The sequence below is a fragment of the Drosophila guanche genome, unplaced genomic scaffold (genome assembly GCF_900245975.1).
Source record: "Drosophila guanche unplaced genomic scaffold, DGUA_6, whole genome shotgun sequence".
Classification (NCBI taxonomy): Eukaryota; Metazoa; Arthropoda; class Insecta; order Diptera; family Drosophilidae; genus Drosophila; species Drosophila guanche.
In genome coordinates this window covers 55,043-56,019 of record NW_022995773.1, presented here as the reverse complement: position 1 = coordinate 56,019, position 977 = coordinate 55,043, and positions in this window count along the sequence as shown.

Below are 977 nucleotides of genomic sequence, written 5' to 3'. Positions count from 1 at the left end.
ACTTCTTCATATTTAATGCTTTTAATAGGCAAGCTCATTTGGCAGGGTGACTCAAGGAATTTTTCTACTTCAGTCTCTGTTGTATAATTATTTATATCGTTTGGCTGAAACACAGAGTGCAGATGTTGTGCAAATGCTTCCGCTTGTTCATTATTAGACCTACACCAAGTTTCGTTGTTTTTGCGAATATTTATGTTTATGTTTCTTTTAGCTGGTTTCTTTAGGTATTTAGTCGCCCTCCATAGGTTGTATTCATTGTTGCTTGAATTAGGGTCTAAGTTTCTCAGATACGCAGCTAGAGATTCATTGCGTAAGTTCGACAGCAGTTGTCTAAGCTCAGATGCAGCCTTGTTGTATAATCTTTTGTCAGCAGGGTAGTGAGTTTCTTGCCAGCGTTTTCGCAGATTCCTTTTATTTTGTATTTTTTGTTTTCAAATGCCGAAACTATATCATTAATAACCCTGTGACATTGCTCAGGGGTCCCATGACCCCTCCTGAATCCGAATTGGTATTCAGGAATGATGGAAAGTTCGTCTAAAATTGGTAACATTCTCTTCAATAGTATTTTTTCAAACACTTTCGAGAAAATTGTCAACAGACTAATGGGACGGTATGATGTCAATTCCGTTTCTATTTTGTTTGGTTTTAAGATCATAACGATCTCTGCACATTTCCATTGACTTGGAAAGTGGTCTAGTCTGAGAATCGCGTTATATATAAGAGTGAGAAACCAAATGCATTTTGGTGGTAAACTTTTTAGGGTGATACCGTCTATTTTATCAGGGCCTGGTGCTTTTTTATTGTTCAAGCATTTGATTTCTGTCACAACTTCTTCATATTTAATGCTTTTAATAGGCAAGCTCATTTGGCAGGGTGACTCAAGGAATTTTTCTACTTCAGTCTCTGTTGTATAATTATTTATATCGTTTGGCTGAAACACAGAGTGCAGATGTTGTGCAAATGCTTCCGCTTGTTCA